The 14,996-nt window shown below is 43.1% G+C and overlaps 1 protein-coding gene and 1 pseudogene across 1 annotated transcript in view; both read right to left on the reverse strand.

The window, feature by feature from the left end:
- The window catches only part of MARCHF4 (membrane associated ring-CH-type finger 4), a 94,650-nt gene that overhangs the window by 39,161 nt on the left and 40,493 nt on the right, over positions 1-14,996 (reverse strand). The window lies entirely within an intron of this gene.
- On the reverse strand, positions 5,136-5,249 carry LOC123615050 (U6 spliceosomal RNA; annotated as a pseudogene).

The raw sequence follows: 14,996 nt of genomic DNA on the forward strand, positions 1-14,996 counted from the left end.
CGGTAAGAATAGTATGCATGTGGAGCCGGAAGAGGAGATAGGCAGATGTAAGTTGATGGTTGTACACTATGAGCTTGTCTGAATGTTCACGTGGTCATGGTGCCTTTTCCTTCACCTCTGCAATGATTTCCCCCATCACCGGTCCCGCCTCCCTCTTCTGGAGTAAAGCCCTATCCCTGTTCACCACGAGCATCACCTTTCTTGCCTTGGCTGTAACCCTCAGGCAAAAATGCCAGAGGGATGAAGAATGGAGGAGAGGCAGAGAAGGAGAGAGGAATATAAACTGAAATAACCCAACTAGGGAGCTTGAGGGGTGGGGGCTACAAGACTCACCAAGGAATGGGTGAGCAGGCTCTTTATGGCCCCAGCCAAACCAGCAAACATCCACACATGTAGACTCAGACTCAATGGGAAAGAGCTCTATTCCCTGAATCTTTGGCCTACTACCTCTCAACCCAGAGTTATCACAGACTTATGTGGAAACTGAGCAACATGTGCTGGGGGCTTTCCTAGATGATCCAATCACGTGGAAGGAATCAGGAACTGGCCATTGCCGACCATCTCCCTAAACTCATCCCTTTTCCTTTTGCCTAAGTCCCTCAGAGGCATGACACAGTGTAAACTCTCCAGGATAAAGAGGCAGAGGGACCACGCACATCTTATCCCAGCATCCTCTGTATCTAAGTACTCTCCTTTCTTATCAGGATATCCCAACACATCTACCGAACTGCATCCCACTCTCCTTTCACCTAAACATTGTGATCACGGTAAAGGTTGTTTTGATTTCACCATTTGGACCCCAAGGACATTTGATTCTGTATTCATAAATGCAAAGTTTTAATGGGAGATATACATGCATTGCTAAACTCTTTGAAAATGTATTTTCCAAAGAAACCTCCATTAAGCCAATTTAATTTTTGATCAATCTTTTTTAATATAGAGCAGTTAAACTGTTTCATCTTTTTTCTATTTTTCATTTAATGTTATTGAAATTTTTCATTGGAATAAATCATCTTGTAAGTAAAATATGTGTTAACCATTTGATTAGTTGATCTGTTTTTGGTCCATATTAAAATTCACTAATTATAGCTTCTGTCGTTGAAAATTTTATTCTGTGGCCTTTATAATCCTTCCAAATTTAATTTTTTTCTGGATCAAAGTTTGTAGATCTGAATTTTGTTAAGAAGCTGTGAATGTTCTGCCAGGTTTTAATAAATTATTAATTTTGCAGAAGGCAGTTTTTTAGCCATTCTCCATTTTCTTGTAGTGAGTGTTCCTAAATACCATGAGTGAAGCTGTCCTGCCACACATGAGCAAGAGTAGTTTATTAACTGCCTAGTGCACATGGGCATCAAATAAACACAATCTCCTTTAAGCTTTCAACAGTGCTGAGAGGTAAGTATTATTATCCCCTTTTACAGATGAGCAAACAGAGGCTAAGAGTAGTGAGGCCATTTGCCCAGCGTCATGCAGATACAGCCACTGTGTGATGCACCTGGTAATTGAACATTAAGCTTTGAATGTTAAGAGCTTTTAATTTTTTCTTCCTACTATACCACAGTGTCTCTCTCTCTCTTTTTTGGGGGGTGGGGTGGGTAATTCGATTTATTTATTTATTTTAATGGAGGTGCTGGGGATTGAACCCAGGACCTTGTGCATGCTAAGCACACGCTCTACCGTTGAGCTACGCCCTCCCCTCTGTCTTCATAATGACACGGTGTCCGCCAGCTGCACACTTACCTCATGATGCCTTTTGGGTTGTTCTTACCTACTTCCTGTTCTCTCTCTGTCTCTGTCTCTCTTACTGTCTCTGTCATATACACACCCCCTGTGCTGCTGACAAAGCACCCAGACTGCCATCTGACTCCAGGCCTCCCCCTCCTCCCCGCTCTTGGGTAGGTGGGGGGGGGGGGTGGCCACAGCCATCCCAGGGGACCCCCTGGGAGGATCGCCTACTGGCAGCACCTGAGGTGGATTCACAGAGGGTCACTTCAATGTGTGCATGCAGGTTCCCGCTGGAAACTTGAGTGAGGTGGCCACGTGGGGTGTGCATGTGTGTGTGTGTGTGTGTGTGTGTGTGTGTGCGTGTGTGTGTGTGTGTGTGTGCGCGCGCGCGCACACGCGCTGCTCACAGTGACTCACAGGGGCCTGACCACCGGGCTGGAGGGATACATCAGCATGCTGTTTCTTCAGGAAGAGCGAGTCTTTTCAGTGGAGCACATCGAGCTGGTTTCCTTTTTTACAGCAAATTACAGGGGGATGGGAAGGAAAGGAAATGGAGGGAGAGAGGGAGGGCGAGGGGGTTCTATTTTTAAACCTTTATCAGGCATTAGTTCTGTGGAAGTTTCTGTGAGGAAAGAAGGGAAGAGAAGATGGGAGGAAGCAAGGGATAGCTGGCAGGAAGGGCAAGAGCTAGGGTAGTGGTTTTTAAACCTATGTTTTTTTTTTAGGGAGCTGGAACCTTTTCTTCAAATGTATCCTATGAGGAATGTCAATATTTAAACCAAATAAAAGGGAAGCTGTGTTAATTGACACGAGTGAGAGTTTCCAGGTCCTCACAGTGCACAGGGGCTGCTGTGACAGCTCTACGGAAGGCAGGTTTAGACCATTTGTTGAGCAGGGTATCGGAAGAGAACCACACTTCCATGTATTCATTCATTCATGAAATACTGGTTGATGCATATTATGTGCCAAGTGCCGTACAAGACGCGTGGGGATATTATGGCAAATAAAACAGACACTGGTCCCTGTTTATGGTCTAGCAGGAGAGACAAACCTCTGTGAAAAAATCAGACAAACAAATGTAAAAGTGCTGCTTTGACAAGATCTGAAAAAAGAGGACAGGGTGCCCTGCCCTGAGGGCACCATACGTGGGCTGAGGGCTGAAAGACAGGCACTAACTAGATGCGGAGGGGATAGCAAATCTAGGGTCCTGTGGCAGGAGAGAGCGCGGCAAGAATTCTCGATGTCAGTTCCTGCCTTGTACCCCACCCCAGCACTTAGTGGCATAAGCCACCACCATTTTTACTAGTCTCACCATTTTGTGGGTCAGAAACACGGACAGTGCTTGACTGGGCACTTCTTCTCCATGTGGCATCAACCAAGGCCACTCGGTGGTATTCAACTGACAGATGGGCTAGTCTGGAGGGTCCAGGATGGCTTCACTCACATGTCTGAGGCCACGTGAGGCTGACTGGGGGCTGGACTCAGCAGAGACTGTTAGCCTGCACGTGGCCACTCCAGCATGGCGGTGTCCGAGTGGTTGGAATTCTTACATGGTGGCTCAAGGCTCCCAGAGAGTGTTCCAAGAGACAGGAAGTAGAAACTGCTAGTTTTGTAAGGTCTGGACCAGGAAATCAGCCCAGCATCAATTCTACTGCATTCTGTTGGCCAAAGTGGTCACAAAGCCCTCCTAGATTCAAGAGGAGGGAACTTGGACCCCACCTCTTAATGAGAGTGTTCAAGAATTTGTGGTCACCTTTAATCCACCGAGGCAAATGTGAGGGATTGGAAGAAAGCCAGTGTGGTTGCAGTGCAGAGTGAGGGGGGACAGTGAGGGAGGGAGGAGGAGGCCTTGTGGGGGAGAGTTTTATTACCCAGGCAGGGCTGCAGCACGTCTCTGTGCAGGTTGTGCACTGTCCAGCTCCAGAGGGTGCCATTCCCATTGTCTGCTACATGAGCAGGGGCCTTGGGGTTATGCAATCACAACCTACATGGCCACACCGACCCCAGGACCCATGTGAGACCAAAGATTTTGCTGATTGACACTCAGAGCTTTTCTGTCTCACGGAGATGACATACAGGTGGCCTGCAACTTAAATAGGAGTTGGTTTAAAGTTTGGGTCTCTACAAGTTGAAAGTTGCTACAGACTGAATGCTTGTGTCTCCCCCAGTCACATGTTGAAATCCTGATCACATGTTCCTAATCATATAATAATATCCTTATCTTTCATATGTTGAAATCCTGCTATTAGGAGGTGATTGGGTCAGGAGGGTGGGACCCCTCATGAATGGGATTAGTGCCGTTAGAAAAGAGACCCCAGAGCACTCCCTTGCCCCTTCCACCATGCAGGGACACAGCAAGTAGTCAGTCATCCATGAATCAGGAAGCAGGTTGTCACTAGATGCTAAATCTGCTAGTACCTTGATCTTGGACTTCCTGGCCTCCAGGACTGTGAGAGAAATAAACATCTGTTGTTTATAAGTCACTCTGTCTCTGATATTCTGTTATGGTATCCCAGATGGACTAAGACAGAAGCTTTACCTAGATTTACTATCAAAGGTCACATCTGTTTTTAAAAGCAAGCATCCCCCACTCCATGCCCCCTAGGTACTCTAGGCAAAGGGCTTGGCTTGTCTGAACCAACCTGTCTGGCCAACGGCAAGAGCATCTTGCCCTGCCTACTCTGCTGTACCCCTCAGGTGCCAAGGTCTTCCTGGTTTGTCCCAATTTGTTCACTGAACCAGTCCTCTCACACCCTTTCATGATTCTGCCCTGACTCTGGCCTAAGCAGGTTCTGCCTGCCAGCCTTCCTCTGCAGGCTCAGAGGAGGAATGCTTCCTGACAGACTCCATTCTCCCCTGACTCCAGCCTGGCTCAGCTTCTACCTGGTGTCCTCCTGGCCAAGCAGCTGGTTTGCCCACACCTCATGCCAGCCCTTGATGGGGCCCTGGCAGAACACAATTACCAATGGGTTTGAGTTGTTTCATGCAAATTTGAACATTTTCATTGCTGTAGAATGTTGCACTGCATGGCTGTATCATCATGTACCATCCACTCTACTGTGGATGAAGACTTGGATTGTTTCTAGTTGAGGGTTGCTATGAACAACTCACGTACATGTCTCAGTAAGAAGGATGGCCACTTGAGGAAGAGGGACCAAAGGCAGCAATGTCTCCCTCACTGGCCTGATGGAAGTTCTAGACCCCGAGCTGCCATCCTCTCAGCGCATCTGACCCTTCTCCTTCAGAAGTCCCTCCCACATGTGGTACTTCCCAGAGCTCCAGGCTTGATCAGAGTCAGAAGATCGTTTTCCAAATATGGCTCAAACTATTTCTCTCTCTTTTTTTGTTTACTAAAGTATAGTCAGTTTACAAAAATGTTGTGTCGATTTCTGGCATACAGCATAATGTTTAAAAATACGGAATGCCTCACAAATCTCACAAATTTGCATGTCCTCCTTGTGCAGGGGCCATGCTAATCATCTCTGCACTGCTCCAATGTCAGTATATGTGCTGCCAAAGTGCACACTATGGCTCAAGCTCTTGATGGTTAACTGCAGTTCTGGATCTTGCAAGTCTGGAGTTTTAGACTGACAAAAGAAATGGGATCACAAGCTCTCAAAAGAGGCTCCACCAGGATTTCTCCTTTTCTCCACCCTAGGAGTTTATCCATAATAAGTCTGTCTGGCCCTAGTTGCTATGCCATGTCTTCTAACTACCCTAGTCTTGACTTCTCTGGATTTTAAGCACTGGCATACCTGCTCTATTTTGGCAGTTCCTATTGTGCTGATCTAGTCCTGAACATGCCCAGTGGGAGAGAAGTCCACTTTTATTTCATAGACCAAATGTTGGCCTCTTGTCTCAGCCAGCATGACCCCAGCATATTTTTCTATAATGAATGCCATGTGATCCCAGGCAGGTAACCTAACCCCTCTGAACCTCTCGGTTTCCTTGTCTGAAAATTGGAGCTAGTAACTAACCCCTGTCCAGCTTGAACAGTTGTTGAGAACCCAGTTCTTGGAGCTAGACTCCCTGGGTTCAAATCCAAGCCCTGCCACTTACTAGCAGACAAGGTGGAGCTACAGGAGCATTCAGCCTCCAGCTCAGGGTGTGAAGCATGAAGATGCAGGGTGCAGGTGACACTTAGGCTGGGAGGCTCCTGACGGTAACTGCACTGTCTGACATCACGGGTGCCTTCATTATGTGATCTGTCAGTGTCTGTCTATGAGTGCGAGGCGTTTAGCACTCTTTCCAGAGAAGGATGTTTATAAGCAATTAATAATGATTAATAATGAACTGAGTAAACCATCATTGGGGCCTATAGATATTACAACTCCTCAGCAGAAATGAACCAGGAATAAGAAGGAGAAAATAAGTGACAGCCTGGCTGGTGTGAGCAGATACCACTGGGGAAACTGAGGCAACACTGAGCAGGCTATAACCATCATAGCCTCTGGAGCCTATCTTCAGTGTTCCAGCCTGGCTCCTCAGAGCCTGGCATCTCTGCAGGCATGACCCAAGGCCCTTGGGTCCTCCATCTCCACCCAAACTTCATTCAGAGTAATTCTATTTTCATCTGCTTTATATATTGGGGGGTCTATGGAATTCATTTGAAAATAAAGTTCTGCTGATAAAAAATGTTAAACACAAGAATTAGATTTTTGTTAGATGTTAATTTAATTTTATTCTTCCACTTTGGGTTCTTCTGTTACATAAGAGGGTAATTTGAAAGTATGCAAACACAGAAAACAATAATGATGCTTCCTTATATTTTCATATTGCTTACAAATTTGCACTGTGCTGTTGATCATGTTTCATATTTGATTCTCACAATAGCTCAGTAAGCTCTTCAGAGGAAGACTTATTCCTCATCTGCAGGTGAGGAAAATGGGGTTAAGGGCTCTGAAAGTTTCCCAGGGAAATGAAAACCTCTTTGGGAAAAGTCCTATCAGGCTCTGGTTGGTGATGTCAGTGATGGTGCTAATCACAGAGCTGACAATTTTTAGGTGCTGATTTTGGTCAGTTCTTATGCTGGAACTTTAGCTATTCACTCTTTTGTTTCTCACAAAGACCCTACGAGGCATATAATATTATCAGTAATTTGAGATTCTGCGTCATTGAGTAACTTGCTAAAGGTCACACAGCTAAGAGTTTATGCATTGAACTTGAATCTGATCATGAGAAAATGATTAAACAAATCCAAATTAAGGGACAGTCTACAAATAAACACCTGTCCTGGTCTCCTCACTCTTCAAAAATGTCAATATTCTGAATGATAGACAGGTAGGGGAGCTGGATAGAAAAAAATCAGTTTATGGGGTCAATCAGGGATATTTGAATATAAATTGTATAGCTTTTAGCGTTGTGTCATTTCTAATCTCCCAGGTGTGATCATTGTATTGTTCTTATATAGGAGAATATGTTTGTCCTTAGGTTCGTAAAGAAATATTTAGGGGGATCATGAAGTGTGCAAGTTACTCTCAAACGGTTTAGAGAAAAAATTTTGATAGCTAGCTAGCTGGCTAGATCATTGTATATATAGATGTATATAAAATATGTATGTATGTATACATATGAATGTATGTATGTAAGTAAATGTATACTAGATATAGATATAGTGTATATATATGTGTCTCTCTCCATCTATGACACATCTATCTAAATATATATCTATATATATCTCTATCTGCCTGTCTACATGTCTATCTATCTATCTAGAAAGAGAGAAAACACACAATGTGTCAAAATGGGAATCTGGGTAAAGAATTTATGAGTTTTCATGTTATTATCCTTTCAAATTTTGTATACATTTGAATGCTTTTAAAGTCAAAGTTGAGGGAAAAAAATTTTAAGGAAAAAAAGTCAGGCCCATGGAGCTCCTATCCTGGACTCCAGATCTTGCGCCTTAGGACAGCCATGGAAACTGGTTTCCTGAGGGCCAATGACTGGCCCCCTCCCCAAAGCTCAGTAAACAGACCGGACAGGGGAGCCCTCCGGTGTACCTGGTCCTGCCTAAGGTGTGGCTTGTGAGCCAGGCCCACCCTTTGTTTCCTGAAACTGCATTCTACTTTCCCTCTAAGCACTGTGCTTCCCACTCTTTGTCCCTGACAGTCCCCAGAAAGGAATCTTGCAGGTTGACAAAGGAGCCCAGATTATGACGTTTGCAGGCTGCCCAGACAGTTATATATCATTCATAGCTCATTAACCCGAGCTAAAAAAGGAAAGCTCTCAGCACAGTCAGCTGCTAATCCTCAGGGCACTGCTTCTGATTTGGTCTAGATTATACAACCTGCTTTGCCACTCCCTGTCTCCTGTTCCCAGCTTCTTTGACTCCTTTCTCAGAGAAGGATGTGGACATGCAAACCTGTCACGGTTGCTCTTCATGTTTGCTCCTTGTGAATGGCAGAGGCAAAGTATTTGGAGAGGAAAGAGGATAGTAATCATGGTCAAAATGCAGTCTCGAGACTATTGTAGACTTCCATTTCCTGTCTTCCCATCTATCCTCCTCCCATCCCTCATAAGCATAAAAAATGAAGGGTTGAATCTAATGGCAACATATCTTTACAAAGCATCTGGTTCTGAAGATCCCATGGCACGTTACAGATGGTTTCTGGAAAACCTAATTAATCCTCACAGTGTGTCTGTGAAAGAAGAGGTTTTGATCTAAATCTACCCTGAAGAAGGCACAGAAGTATGTAAATGATAGTAGAAGGAATTCAGACCAGAAGAGAGGTAGAATTACCAAACGGTATGGACATAAAATAGGTTTCTATGGCAGCTGATACATTCCTTTTTCCAAAATATTTTTAAAATAGGAGAGAATTGGACATAGGACACTTTCCTTTACATACTCTGCTCAACCCAGAAGGGCCACGTAAGGCTTACTTGCCTCCACCACACTTGAGTTTAGGTGTGTACGTATAACCAGCCTAATTAATCAATGGACTACCCTGGGCACAGTGATTGATTCAGGAATAGGTCACATGACTCAAACCATCTAAGGTGGTCTTCCTAAGATCCTAATCCTTTTCCTTTAAAAATATAAATATAATTTAAAAATAAAATTTGAAATCAAACTCTGGATACTTACTAGATTCAGGTATATATCCTATGTCATTACTTAATCTTCAGAAATATTATTAGTAATGATTTTATAATAATCCATACTGTGGCTGAACCTCAAATTTTTTCATGTCCTAATTGTCAAACACTTAGTTTTTACTCACATTTTTATTTTAATAAACAACCACATGAGCATTTTTAGTGGAAATTTCCAGAAGTAAGATTAGGGGCCAGTGGAATATGGACATTTGTAAGAGTCTTCTTTCTGGCAAATCCCATTCCAGAAACATCATCTCCATTTATTTTCCCATCCATAGTGTATAAGCACTTGTCTTACCTCATTCTGCTCAGCATTACATATTATAATTTCCTACATTGCAATGAATTTTTAGGGGCAAATGGTATCTAATTGTGGTTATAAGTTGTATCCTTTGATTACTGGTAAAGTTGACTTTTTTTAGGTTTAACAAAATAATTTTTAAATGGAGAGAAATTGGTTCCTCTTTTGTGACTTTCCCATGGTTTTTAGAGGTAAGTGGTATCTAATTGCTCTTTTAAGTTGCATTCCCTCAATTATTAGTAAGGTTGAAATTTTAGGCTCATTAAAACGGTTTTAAAGTAGTAAAATCAATTCCTATGTGACTTCTTCAATTATTTTATGTCTAGTGTATCATGTTTATGCATTTGGAAAAACTGACTAATATCAAATGTTAAAGAGTAAAAGTTACAGCCTCCCTGCACCTGATTGTAGAGCTGCTATAGCTTCTCCACAGGTAGTTCTGAGGGAGCAATGGCAGGTGACATGAGGCGGCACGTGAAGATTTTAAAAGCACATGTGTACACCAGAAATTGACACAACATTGTAAACTGACTATACTTCAATTTTTAAACAAGGATACATGCGTCCCAATGTTCACAGCAGCACTATTTACAACAGCCAAGACATGGAAGCAACCTAAATGTCTATCAACAGATGACTGGATAAAGAAGTTGTGGTATATATATATATTTTTTTATACAGTGGAATATACATTATATATATGTATATGTATTATATATGTATGTGTATATATACACACACACAATGAAATACTACTTCATAATAATACAACCATAAAAAAGAACAAAATAATGCCATTTGCAGCAACATTGATGGACTGAGTAATTTTCTTGTTAACTGAAGACAGACAAATGTCACATGATGTCACTCATATGTGGAATCTAAAAAAATGATACAAATGAATTTATTTACAAAACAGAAACAGACTTACAGATATAGAAAAAAAATTTATGGTTACCACAGGGGAAAGAGGGTGGTGAGAGATAAATTAGGAGTTTGGGATTAGCAGATACTAACTACTATATATAAAATGGGTAAACAACAAGGTCCTGCTATATAGCACAGAGAATTATATTCAATACCTTGTAATAATGAAAAAAGAATTTGTAGCTCTTATTGTATGACTAAATTGCTATGCTGTACACCAGAAACTAACACATTATAAATCAACTGTACTTCAATTAAAAACATTTTTAAGAAAAAAAAAAGCACACGTAAGTGAGTGTTGCCATCTTCCTCTTTCTGACTGCCTCTGACCAACTCTCCATCTCGCTCATCTTCATTCACAACTGCTAGACATGATTCCTAGATATGCAAAGGCTGTAGAGAAATCCAGTTTCTCAGGGTTGTGGAGGGAGCATAGATTTTCAGGGCCTCCGAAGGCTGATGTGAATATTGCATGAAACACATCAAAGATATCTGATTCCCCTGCCATTTAAGTGACTTGAATCAGCCAGAAGATACCCTTAATTAAGGATCCTCTCTATGCTGAGCCTCGAAATAAGCATTATGGGAAGCACTTAAGGCTAAGGCAATAATGGAGGAAAGGAAGTCATCGTAGAGAGAGGAGACGGTGGGGCTGGAAAACCGCAGTTAGGTGAGCCATCGATCCTACCCCATCCCACATCCCAGGCTTCGTTTCTCAGTTGCAAGTAAAACAGGGATTATAAGAGAACCAGGCTGCATTACAGCAGTGTGTTATGCTCACAAGATACTATTTGGAAACACTTAAGTTAGATTTCTCATTCACACCTTATACCAAAATAAACTCTAGATGAATTTAACACTCAACAAGTTTTAAAAACATCTCCTATATATCCTTTCTGTACCAGACACTAGATGAGGTGCTGGAAATACAAAACAGATACGAGGTTTCTGCCCTTCATGGAGTTTACAGTCTAGCTGCAAAATTGTGTAAGTAGACAAATAAAATATACAACCACAATTCTTGATAAAACTTATGAAGGAAAACCATAAGGTGCTAAGAGAAAGAAAAGCAGGCGCTGGGAGAACTTCTTCGGGTTGCATAACCAGGAAAGGCTTCTCTGAGATAATATTAAATCTGAGACTTGAGGGGTGAGAAGGCACCACCCTGGAGAAGTTCATTCCTTCCACGCAGGCTGAGGGAACAGCAATCAGAAGACCATGAGAGTTGAGAGAGCTGGACACACAAGAAGAACAGGCAGGTTCACATTTTATAATCATGGGATAGAGAAGTCCTGTCTAAATGTGGTTCCCAAAAAGCTGGGGCCACAGAAGTTCGACAACATAAAAAAGTTTAACTACTTCATGGCAGAAACCACATAAAGTTAAAGACACGTGGTAAACCAGGAAAAGTAGTTGTAACTTGTACGACAATAGGTTATCTTTACTGTATAAAAGGTACTTAACACCAAATATAAGAAAGGTTAACCGTCCCCAAAGAGGGGTGGGGGGAAGGTCAAGGAAATTCACAAAACAAGAAACACAAATGGCCAATAAATGTTAAAACTCCTCTAATAAATGAGAAATGCCCATAAAAACGATTGTAAGGTACCATTTTTTTCCCCTCGTGAAATTGGCCAAAATTGAGAAGGCTGTAACCCCCAGAACTGAGGAAGGTAGAAGGAGAAGGTACTCTATTCCCTGCTGGTGGGAATCTACGTTGGAATACCTTTTCTGGAGGACACAGAGCAAAAGTCTTAAAAATACGCCTACTCTTCAACTCAGCAATTCCGCTTTTAGGAATTTATCAAAAGGACTCACTCAGTTCTGTGGAAAGATTCATTATAATATATTCTATCTATGAGGCTGTTCATTATGATATATTCTATCATGATTAAAAATCAAAGGCAACCTCAAGAGGGTCATTCATACAATGAACTGCAGTGAAATCATAAGAATGAGTCTATTAAATGTGTACTTTACTGACATGGAAATGTATTCAAGATGGTAGGTAAAAAAAACAGTACTTATAATAAGATTGTATTTTGTTTTAAAATATCATGTATACACACAGAAATGTCCTTAAAAATGTTAATAGTGGTTGTCTCTGAGTGACTGGGATTACACGTCCTTTTTACTTTCTTCTTTTATACTTTTATGTGTCGTTTGACCTTTTTAGAATGAGCAGGCATTACTTTTTATAATAAGAAAAATAAAGCTGTTTTCCTGTTGGGGTGGGTAAAAAGTGAGTCATTACGGTTCCCCTGGGCCAAAGGGGGCTGGAAGATGATCCGGCTGCCTGGCTTCCTCAGGCAGGCCTGTTTGATCAGCATCACCTGAGCCCTTGGTAACAGGGCTAATCCCCGGGGAGGCAACACCCACCTCCAGTCCCCTTCTACCCTCGGCTTAGACACAGTCACCCCATCCACATAAGCCCCCTGCTCAATGCTTTCTCTTTCCTGGGAAACAAAGCCCTTTGCATGTTCTGATTCATCTCCCGGTTGGAGGCCAAGTCACCGGGGTGGGGGTGGGGGGCTCAGACGCAGGTGTCTGGGGTGACACAGTGCGACACAACGCCTCCGGAGTAAGGGCAGCCCTTCCGCCTTCGAGGCTGTGAAATGTCAAGCGTGATTAGAAAAGTCACTTGTCCTGACAGCTCTCTGTGCTGCCTGAGGAGCAGCCTTCCTGCTGGGAACATCCTTAATTGAGCTTCCTGTGGTGGGGTCCCTGCCTGCTCACTCCCTCGCTCCCTCACAGTAAAGGAGGCCCTATCCTCTTGCTAGGCCTTCGCCAACATTAAAAAAAAAAAAAAAAAAAGCCAAGGATTGCAAAACCTTGCAAAAACAGAGCAGCTCTCTGATTCAAGAAAAGAGAGGAGGCGAATTTCTAGGAAAGGGGGTTGCATGGTGGAGAAAGAAAAATGCATCCTCGGAGAAAAGAAATACCCAGCCTTGAGGAAGTAAGGGAGGAGAGGGGTCAGAGGAACAGATGAGAAAAGAAACACACACCAGAGTCATATCAGTAGAGCAAGGGACTGAAAGCAGTGCATGAAGTTACAAAGCACAAACTCTAAAGACTGAGGCAGAAGTTCTCAAATAGCTCTGTGCTCCTCTTGGCGGCATCCCCAGAGATCCTAATTCTGCCAGCCAGGATTGCTGCCCAGGAATCTGCATTATAAAAACACCCGGGTGGTTTGGAGCAGGCTGTCTGTGCACCCTGCTTTGATAATCCCAGTCTAAAGAATACAGGTGGACATGTTTGAGGGACTAGTTGCTGGATACATCAGAGAAATCCAAGGAGTAGAGAGTGAAGGATGCGATGGGGGTGGGGGAGAGGAAGAATTGTGTGTGAGGAAAGGGAGGAGATATAGTTACATAATCCTCCAGTTCTCCTGAGCCCAGGCTCGACCGGAAGTGGCTTCTGACCCCGTCAAGTGCAAGCCTGATATGAGTGCCCTCCCCAACGCTATAATCTCTAGTTGGTGTCTTTATGGAGGACCTGCACTCCAGGGGAACACTGACTGGACCATTGCACAACCGCAGAGCTTCCACCATGTGCGCTAATCGACACAGAAGCCTGTTCAAACGCAGCTTCTGATGCAGTGGTTCTCTGACTTCTAGCAAGCTGCCAGGCAGCTTCTGGTCCACTCTGGGTAGCAAGTCCCTACAGCACAGGGGCTCTCAATCCGGGCTGCCCAGGGCAATCACCTGAGGGGTTTTGGGAAACAGCGATGTTCAAGCCCCACCCCCAGAGATGAGGATGGAATTAGTGTGAGGCATCAGGATGTCCCCACCAAGGCTGATATCCACCGCCCAGGGCACCTAAGCAGGGTCACGGAGCCAGGCAGGGGTCTGGAGACGGCAGTCTGGTGGTACTTCCTTTTCTTCAGTAAGCACTAATCAGGCAGATGAATATGGAAACTCTAGATGTACTGCTTTCAGACAAAGGCTCAGACCCCTGGACTTAAATATGGCTTCAACTGTATTTTATGTTTGAATAATAACTCTTATAATAATTGTTATAAATAACATTTTAAAGCTTACAAAGTTCTTTCCCATACATTATATTACTTGAGCCTCATAGCATCTCTGTGAGGTGAGACAGATCTTACACACATTTTACAGAAGGGAAAACTGAGGGTTAGCTTTAATATTGAGTGTTAAGTTATCAGGCTTCACCTCAGACCTACTGCATTTTAACAGGATCTTCAGGTGATTCTTGCGCACGTTAACATCCAAGTAAAACTGCACACCATGTGCCTCCCATCCCTGGCTGGCACCCAAAGGGTTAAAGTAGAGGTTCTTAGGTCACCTGACGATCTTTTAAAAGATGCAGTCTTGGCTCTTGTTAGTGCTATCTAATTATTCTTAGAGTCTTGGAATGAGGTCTGAATTAGGAAATATGTTTTAGAGCATTCAGTTCAGTCTTTGGCAAAACGTGGATGTGGAAAACCACTGCCATTAAAATCACCTTCAGTGCTTGTGAAATAGGCAGATTCCTGCACCATACCTCAGACCTCCTGAATCAACATCTCAGAGGTAGAATCAGGAATCTGCATTTCAATTGTCTCCTCCAGTGGTTCTTAACATTTAGGCTGAGAACCCCTACCTTATATCTGTGGGGGAAAGGTATCATTAAAATTAAATCATTATTTTAGGGAGTAGACAACACTTTTATTCCTGTTTGATTAGATCTAAATTATCCACTTTAATGTGATGCCTTGTTGGTTTATGGGGGCTGCTTTCCTCTTATTCCCTGTTTTCTGCCTCTGGCTGTTTCCCTCCTTATTGGAGCTGCCCCCAGAAGGTGGGCAGGGCAGAGGGGATCATGCTGCACTTTGTACATGGCTTTTGCGAAATACGTGGGGGTCTGGACAAGAGGAAGATATGACACCATCAGCCAACATGAGGTTTTAGGGATTATCTCTGGGGTTTAGAATCTATTTTTG

Source organism: Camelus bactrianus, chromosome 5, assembly GCF_048773025.1.
Source record: "Camelus bactrianus isolate YW-2024 breed Bactrian camel chromosome 5, ASM4877302v1, whole genome shotgun sequence".
Lineage (NCBI taxonomy): Eukaryota > Metazoa > Chordata > Mammalia > Artiodactyla > Camelidae > Camelus > Camelus bactrianus.